Source organism: Etheostoma spectabile, chromosome 5 (genome assembly GCF_008692095.1).
Source record: "Etheostoma spectabile isolate EspeVRDwgs_2016 chromosome 5, UIUC_Espe_1.0, whole genome shotgun sequence".
NCBI classification, from domain to species: domain Eukaryota; kingdom Metazoa; phylum Chordata; class Actinopteri; order Perciformes; family Percidae; genus Etheostoma; species Etheostoma spectabile.
In genome coordinates this window covers 1,263,882-1,270,895 of record NC_045737.1, presented here as the reverse complement: position 1 = coordinate 1,270,895, position 7,014 = coordinate 1,263,882, and the positions used below count along the sequence as shown (strand labels likewise).

General features: G+C 37.8%; 1 long non-coding RNA gene across 1 annotated transcript in view; it reads right to left on the bottom strand.

Moving 5' to 3' along the window:
- LOC116689538 (uncharacterized) overlaps positions 1-6,964 on the bottom strand; it is a 20,077-nt gene extending 13,113 nt beyond the window's left edge. The window contains exon 1 of the long non-coding RNA XR_004332025.1: positions 6,886-6,964. This is a non-coding gene — a long non-coding RNA (uncharacterized LOC116689538). The remainder of the gene's footprint in view (positions 1-6,885) is intronic.
- Positions 6,965-7,014: the final 50 nt, after the last annotated feature.

Below are 7,014 nucleotides of genomic sequence, written 5' to 3'. Positions count from 1 at the left end.
AGCGGATGAAGATAGATGGATGGATGGATGGATCTACATTGTAGTTTTGCTACTTTACTTAAATATGGGTTTGAAAACTAAAAAAATGCATAATTTAATTTAAGCTCATGTAGGCTGAAGTACACACAGAAACACAGCAGGATTGTCTGGAACATCTAATCAGACCCTATGGACTCCCATGTACGTTTGTAACACGTTTTGATGAATAATGCATCTACATTGTAGGCTATTCACCTATTCCCTTCAACATGACAAGTAGGGAAACAGATGGCACCTTGCAAACCTCATGTAAAGGCATCTCTATGTCATTTGCATTGTGCATCTGGGAGCTCAGGTGTCTAGAGTGGGTTCATTAACAACAATCTGGGTCCCTTTCTCCCTGGGTAGTAATGCTGGGATTTGGTCTGTACTGAATAGTCAGGGTGTTGGTACATACTCACATTTAAGGCTCTAACAGCTATCAATCATTTGATCTTTCTTAGAGAACTGTCTAAATTTCTTCAGAAAAAGTGAGTACAAGTCATCAGAAAGTCTCTGTAGCTGTTTTTAAGCTGAATTTAAACTTGTTCAACAGCAGTTGATATGGATTTTGGCCTGCAGGAAAATTGGAGCATCCTGCAGCCTGATTCATCTCTGATCATCAAGGTCAGACTGGCAGTGTGGAACAGACTGCAGTGTCCCTGGCAGGACTCTATCACCCCGTAACTTACGTTGTTGTACTTTCTGTGTGTGCAATCAATAAAGTGACATTTTTCGACAGAGGCCCGGTCACGCAAGCCAGTTGTCCTCACGCAGCCCAGCCATCCAGCATCATATCTCTAGAGGTCATGCAGTGTAGTTTTTACAAAAAAGTGAAACATCTGTGTTGTCTGGAGAACAACAAAAAATACTGCTGTGATTTTACTAATTTTAATATATTGACACTGTTGTAGGAAAATGGTCCAAATCTTAATTATCTCCCGTAGGAAATGTTTTTTTTAACATGACTTGGCTCCAGATGAGACCAAATGGCTTGTTGTGATGGGCTTGATGTGTGACAGCCCACTGAAGGCAGCTCAGGCTCAATGCAGCTGGGTGGTTATGAAGTGAAGAGACTGCTCTCTGGTGGTGATGTTGTAAAAGGCAAATCAGTGATAGGCCTTTCTCACAGCAGATGCAGCCATGCAACTTTACAGGCTTGTAGTTAAGGTCAAAACGAAGGCGAGGTGGGTGGGGTCCTAACAAGGGCGCCAGAAGTAGGTGGGTAGAAATTAATGATTGGGCCTTGGTCAATCAGTTCTCACTCTAAACACTGATGCTTGTTCAGTGGCTCTTAGCATCAGACACTGACGGCAAAATCCTGCTTTAGCGTCTGTGTGGGATGCACCGGGCATAGCAGCAGCTCGAATGCGGCACTTGTAAGATGACGTAGTATGAAGAGTGACAATGGTAGGAAGTAGTATGAAAGACCAAAAATTCACATTAGTAGTACGTTGGGTTGAACCACACAGGACTTTTACCCAGGTGACCAGGGTTCTTGTCCCGCGTGCCAAGGACAAATGTAACTGTACATTGTGTAACCCCACCCATGATCTTTTCCCAAATCTAATTGTTTGGTTTGTGTGCAGCATGTCAGTTAAACGTACTGTACATTTTTAAATGACGCCAAATCAGTCCCAACCCAGAGCGTCACCGCTCCAAGCTTAGAGAAGGGTTTAATTAATACTTTTTTTTTAAAGATAATTTTTTTTGAGCAGCTTAGGCCTTAATTTAGTTTATATCTAGGACTGCTGAGGAGAGAGGGGGAATGACATTCACCAGAGAGTCAAGGGTTGGAGTCAAACCATCGGCCGCTGCATCAAGGAGTAAACCTCTATAAATGTCTGGCTCTGTACCGGGAGAGCTACCCAGACACCCTACTTTTGCTACCTTAAGAATATTTTGCTGTTAATACTTATGACTTTTACTCAAGTAGAGTTTGTAATGCAGGACTTTAAATAAAGTGTGTTTACATTGTTTTATTGCTACGTTAAGCAAAATATCTGAATACTTATAAAACCATTGCCCTCCAATATACTGTGTACTGCTATAGTGCAAATCAGCTTACACTCAACCATCTACATTAAAATACTGCTTACAAGAAAAGGGATCATGTGTACTTTTACTCTTGATATCTTAGGTACATTTGGCTGGTAATACATCTGTCTTCCATACTTCGTTCTAAGTAACATTTTGAATGCAGGACAATTACTTGTATTTCTACATTGTAGTTTTGCTACTTTAATTAAATATGGGTTTGAAAACTAGAAAAATGCATCATTTAATTTAATCTCATGTAGGCTGAAGTACACAGAAACACAGCAGGATTGTCAGATAATATATTGGAACATCTAGTCAGACCCTATCGACTCCCATTTAATTTGTAACACGTTTTGATGAATAATGCATCTACATTGTAGGCTATTCACCTATTCCCTTCAACATGACAAGTAGGGAAACAGATGGCACCTTGCAAACCTCATGTAAAGGCATCTCTATGTCATTTGCATTGTGCATCTGGGAGCTCAGGTGTCTAGAATGGGTTCATTAACAACAATGTAGGTCCCTTTCTCCCTAGGTAGTAATTCTGGGATTTGGTCTGTACTGAATAGTCAGGGTGTTGCTACATATTCACATTTAAAGCTCTAACAGCTATCAATCATTTGATCTTTATTAGAGAAATGTCTAAATTTCTTCAGAAAAAGTGAGTACACATCATCTGAAAGTCTCTGTAGCTGTTTGCTCTTTTGAAATTAACAGTAAAAAAAGTTTACATCTGGATTCCAGTCTGTCAAGTTTGAAAATGAATTTAAACTTGTTCAACAGCAGTTGATATGGATTTTGGCCTGCAGGAAAATTGGAGCATCCTGCAGCCTGATTCATCTCTGATCATCAAGGTCAGACTGGCAGTGTGGAACAGACTGCAGTGTCCCTGGCAGGACTCTATCACCCGTAACTTACGTTGTTGTACTTTCTGTGTGCGCAATCAATAAAGTGACATTTTTTCCCGGTCACGCAAGCAAGTTGTCCTCACGCAGCCCAGCCATCCAGCAGCATATCTCTAGAGGTCATGCAGTGTAGTTTTTACAAAAAAGTGAAACATCTGTGTTGTCTGGAGAACAACAAAAATACTGCTGAGATTTCACTCATTTTAATATATTGACACTGTTGTAGGAAAATGGACCAAAACTTTATTATCTCCCATAGGAAATGATTTTTTTTAACATGACTTGGCTCCAGATGAGACCAAATGGCTTGTTGTGATGGGCTTGATGTGTGACAGCCCACTGAAGGCAGCTCAGGCTCAATGCAGCTGGGTGGTTATGAAGTGAAGAGACTGCTCTCTGGTGGTGATGTTGTAAAAGGCAAATCAGTGATAGGCCTTTCTCACAGCAGATGCAGCCATGAAACAAAAAACAAGGACTGCTTTTTAAAATAATCATGCCCAAGTCCCATTGGCATACTGTAAGCCTACACTTTGTTATTTTATCATACACCAGTTTGTATGTGTATATACACATACATGCACACACATACAGTTTCTTTTACAATTGCTATGACAATCTTTTCAATACTTGTAACAACTTTCCTAAACTCTTAACAGTTTGCACTACATCTGTCTGTGTAGGCTATACAATTACAGTTTTTCTTAATCGATTTGGTACATTTCTCCAAACTCAGGTAACTGCTCTCAAAACAGTTAACACAGCAAACTAAACACACTCCTATGTTGGCAAAACAGTTGAGTATTCACTGCACAATGAAACACAGAATTTTATTCTAGTAATGCATTTACTAAAATTCAATATTAACATCAAAACTAAAAGTATGTTCTCTGTTGATTCAATAACAAATTCAGCTGAAGATACACAAAGAAATAAATGAAAATACCTGTTTTCATAAAGTTCTTTAATGAGGAGTTCAAGTGTATCACAATGAGTTGTCACCCCACAAAAAATATGCAAATAAGTACATTAGGTAAATTAAAATAAAAATAAAAATGTACTGCATTCATTGAATTAATTAATTGATTATGCCTCTCAATTACATCTGGCCAGAGAATTTCATCAACATCACAGCAAATATTTTCACGAGTCATGCATTGTGGGAAAACCGTCTTGAAGACTGTTTCCATCCTTGACATGCTTGTTCCCCAATATCTCCACAGGCCTCTTCCATTGATTGAAGAAAAATTACTTGGTTGTAAGGGTTGCGATTATGTACATTCCATCTCCAAGAGGAGAATAATTCCTCATTTGGATTCCAGAAAGGAGAATATGGTGGCAGGAACACCATCCTGATTTTGCTTCCTTGTTGTCCAGGGACATTGATTGTAGCACGATGGCCAATCACAATTCTCCCTCTTCTTCTTTTTTGTGAAGATTGAAGCCTGCTTCATCCATACACAGGTACTCAGAATGAGTTGCACAGCTATCCAACTGCAAGATTCTCTAGAGTAAAAAGAACAAAAGGTACAATTCAATAAGTTAGTGTTTTACAGTAATGGCATTGATTGCAGTCAATACTACTGTGAAACTGTTGGTGAAGTTTAAGATTACACTTTGAAGCAGCAGTATGCATAGATATGCTTAAATCTTTTCCCTTACAGTAGCATGGAATGGTTTATGACACATGCAGTATGTGATATTCAGGAAAAATACATCTTTGTGTTGACAGTAAAAGTGCAGTAATTGGGTTGCACATACTTGAACAAATTGGAATCGCAACTCCTTCACTCTAACAGAGTTCCTCTCAAAGGGCACCTTTTATACTTGCTTGATTCAGATTGTGTTTCTCCTTAGAATACAATCAATTGTGGAGAGACTGCATTGGTGGATATTGTGGAACAGTTGATTATCTTGTGTTATTCTTTGCTGAATTTCTTTGAGGTGGAGGGCATTTCTTCTCTTCTTCAATTCTGAAAAATGTTTGGACAAGCCGGAACATTTACTGTAGAAATCTAGACCTATGTCAAACAAGACTACATGGACTCTCTTTGTAGAAGTAGAATGATATAGTTAACCGGTTTCCCCTCTGAAATGTGCAGATAATTGAAGCCACTGTAGATCTGTTATATTGGGCTGAACTCTCTACCCAGCTTCTCTCATTGAGAGACCATGATTTATGACATCTTCCTACATCTTCAGCTCTTCTTCTCCCTCTACCATGTCAACCACCTCGCACTCTTACACCTCCTCCTTTTCCACTGTCCATTTTTTTATTGTCTTTTCTCCTCATTTTTCTTCTTTGTTGTCTTTCGCTTCCCCTTTTGTAGTTGTTGTAATTAGGACAGCTGTGTGAACAATTAGGAAATTGGCTTTTTCAGTGTTGAGTGGATTACAAACTCATCAGATATCAATTTGGGGTTAATTGAGCAAATAAGGTGTGCAAATGACTATTTTACACTTCATAGTTTGTTGTTCTTTGAAAATGGTACAAAAATGCTTGTGATCTTTGTGAAAACCAATGGAAAAGCTGCAAATGTTTTTCCTGATATTTTAAAGATTTGGTTGGCTGTATGAACTCCTGGGATAACATTTGGAAATTTTGTGCACAGTGGTTTGAGAAAATTATGCTTTTGATATGTAATTTGTATGAAATTAAGGAGAATTTACTATCTGTTTAGGACAATTACAAAGTGTACACATCACTGTGTTAAATGTTTTGAGAGCAGTTACCTGAGTTTGGAGAACTGTACCAAATCAATTGAGAAAAACTGTAATTGTAATTTCTTGTTGTTTGACACCTCTTTTACACACAACCTCAACCAAGACCAAAACAATGGATTTTTACTGACAAATTAGCAAATGCTTTCACACTGTATGTCAGAACAGATAACATCATGTTCTAAACCTAACTTATAGGCTAAAGTCAAAGTGAACAGCAGTTGAAACCTGGCCAAAGCTGATTCTGATATGTTACAGTAGTGCATACAGTACGTAAAAAATGACCTTGTTGGGCTGATTTTGTGTGGAAAAGGAACAATACAGTAAAGCTAAACACAAAGAGAGTAAGAAATCTTTCTGTACCAGGACTATTCTGTCTCTGTTTCCTTTTTTTCATAAACCGTACATTCTATAAAGCTACTTCGAGATAGGTCATTGATTTGTGTATTGAATTTCTGCAGCAAAAGAAACGAAATGCATGCATTTAACCCACCAAAACATAAATGTAGAGAGGCTTCAAGAGAAACTAGTGTAAAACACAATCTATGATCAATACAATAGACTATTATTTATTGTATAAAGGCAGACCTGACATATAAAATAATGCAGTTTCTGTCATTCTTTCGGATGTTAGTGTTTTTATGACATGCTATGACTGACTTAATGTTCCTGATAAAAGAGAACATGTGTTAGTGTTTTGGAAGAATTATTTGATGTTGAGACATGTTTGTAATGTTTTGGTAGACATTGTGTATTGTTTTAGTGTATTATTGTATTTTGAAAATAAGAGTTTAGTAAAATTGTTAAAAGTATTGAAAAAATGGTCATAGCAATCGTTAAAAACTGTAAATGTATGTAGATAATGCAGTAATTTTTACATGTGCAAAATACATCCAATAAATCCATTCATTGTAAATTCTATGGTTCTATAAATCTTGGGGTCACATTGAACTCTACATTAACCTTATTTTAAGCAAATCAGACCATTTATGCCACCAAGATGTGTATAAAATCAATGGTTTTTTTTCTTATATTGAGTATTAAAAAAGTAATATGTTTGTTGTGTACAAGGCTCTGTATGTGCTTGCCCCACCTCCTTTAAATTATATCATTAAAAAAAAAAGGTCTGACAGTGGCATTGGCCCCATGGCCACCACTGTGAGGTTCCGCCACATTGGGACGAACCGTGCTGTTAATAAACAGCCTGGATGCCAGCCAAACTTAACCCCGCCCACAATATTTGAGGTTGGGAACTTCGGTCTGGGCTTGATCCTTTGTGGAGTAAAGCTGCTCGACAATAACAAACAAGAGCTGTTAGGACCAATCAAAT